Source organism: Pelodiscus sinensis, chromosome 1 (assembly GCF_052426305.1).
Source record: "Pelodiscus sinensis isolate ZL-2025 chromosome 1, ASM5242630v1, whole genome shotgun sequence".
NCBI classification, from domain to species: Eukaryota; Metazoa; Chordata; order Testudines; family Trionychidae; genus Pelodiscus; species Pelodiscus sinensis.
Window position 1 is genome coordinate 360,175,079 of NC_143052.1, and position 1,997 is coordinate 360,177,075.

Here is a 1,997-nt window from a genome sequence, read left to right on the forward strand (position 1 = left end):
ACAGGAGTTGGTTCATGTCCACTTTCCATTGTCAAAGCGGTGCCCTGGGTAACACATTCTTACTGGTTGGGTTTTCACCATGGCAGGACAGTGCAACTGTGGGATCTTACACGGGGGGGGGGGGCGGGGAGTATTTGGCTGTAGCATCGCTGTTGTGGGTCCATGAGTGGCTGGCCAAAGCATCCATGAAGACAGCTGGGTGTGGTCCCTCCCTGTGATGGCATGAGGTGAGCTTTGCAGCTTGTCACATCACAGTGCACGAGGGAGCCCAGACGTAGGAAACCGAGGACTCAGCTGTACCTCAGTCCCAGGTGGCACCCTGGGGACGACCCATCACAGGGATTATCCACAAATTGATGGGGGAGAGGTGTGGTCAGTAACAAGGGTGGGGCTTTGAGGCAAGATGTGGAGCAGGGGCAGGACCTTGGGGTAGGGTTGGGTGGGGATGTGGGTCCTTGGGTGTCCAATTACAATGAGGAATACAATTAGAAATGTGGCAACCCCGTGAGTCGTACACAGACAGATTCTCCCAGATGGCATGCTGAGAACCAGAGTCAGGTCAGGACAGGAATTAATCTTTGACTGGCCAGTCAGTGATTCAGGGAAGAGGGCCCAGTGCCCTCTCGCCTGCCAGTGCTGCTCAGAGCTCAGTCTGGGAGCCAGAGCTCCAGCAGAAAAGTTTCCTCACTTTATGAGTAGAGTCAGAACAGCCTCTTTCGGATCTGCTTGGTCCTCACCCCGTAGATGATGGGGTTCAGCATGGGGGGCACCAGGAGGTACACGTTGGCTAGCAGAACATGAAAATGGAGGGGCAAATTGTGACCAAATCTCTGCGAGAGGGAGGAGAAGAGAGTGGGGATGTAAAAGGCTAAGATGACACAGAGGTGGGAGCTGCAGGTCCCAAAAGTCTTGAGCCGGGCGTCCTTCGTGGGGAGGCGGAAGATGGCCCTGAGGATCTGGATGTAGGACAGGGTGATTAGAATCACATCCAGACCGATCCTACAGAGTAGCACAAAGAGCCCATAGTAGCTACTGATGCGGATGTCAGCGCAGGCCAGTTTCACCACATCTATGTGCTCGCAGTGTGTGTAGGGGATGATGTTCGTTCTGCAATACGGCCACTGCCTGGCCAGGAAGGGGTAGGGCAGTGTGAGGATGGCACCTCGTAGCACAACAACCAGGCCAATCTTGGCTACCACAGGGTTAGTCAGGATGGTGGAATGTCTCAGGGGATGGCAAATGGCCACGTAGCGATCCAACGCCATGGCCACGAAAAGTCCAGACTCAATCGCTGAGAAGCAGTGAACAAAGTACAGCTGGGTGAGGCAGGCACTGAATGCGATCTCCCGGGAATTGAACCAGAAGAGGCTCAGCATTTTGGGCAGGGTGGACGTGGACAGGACCAGGTCGGTGACGGCCAGCATGCAGAGGAAATAGTACATGGGCTCATGGAGGCTCGGCTCCGTCTTCACAATGAACAGGATGGTGACGTTTCCCAAGATGGTTATGACGTACATGGCACAGAAGGGGATGGAGATCCAGACATGGGCCCACTCCAGGCCAGGGATGCCCAGCAGGATGAAGGTGGAGGGGTTGGTGAAGATGGTTCTGTTGGAGTCAGACATGGAGTAGCAGAGAAGGAGTCCAACACTGGGACCAAACAGTTTTTGCTGGATGTATCGTGTCTTCTCCCAACTTTGGGCATGTGCCAGGGTTCTCAGGTGATGTCACAGTATGAAAGCCTAGAGGAACAGACAGCATTAGTATGGGGTGTGGCAGCCACTGCTAGAGGCTGTTCTCGTGGGTAAAGCAGACTGGTCGCTCTTCACACAAACAATGTCATTTTCATGATGCAGAGAAATTAATTATGAACAACGGACCCACAAATGCTAATTGCATATGAAGGATAAACTTAATTTGTTGTCAGTATGACCTCTGCTGTGACCTGGATGTTAAGTCTGGTCTTTGTAAAGAGGTACGTGCCTGAACACAGGTAT

General features: G+C 53.1%; 1 pseudogene; it reads right to left on the reverse strand.

The window, feature by feature from the left end:
* Nucleotides 1-598: 598 nt before the first annotated feature.
* LOC102462853 (olfactory receptor 52R1-like) lies at nt 599-1,625 on the reverse strand (annotated as a pseudogene).
* Between the last annotated feature and the right edge of the window lie 372 nt (nt 1,626-1,997).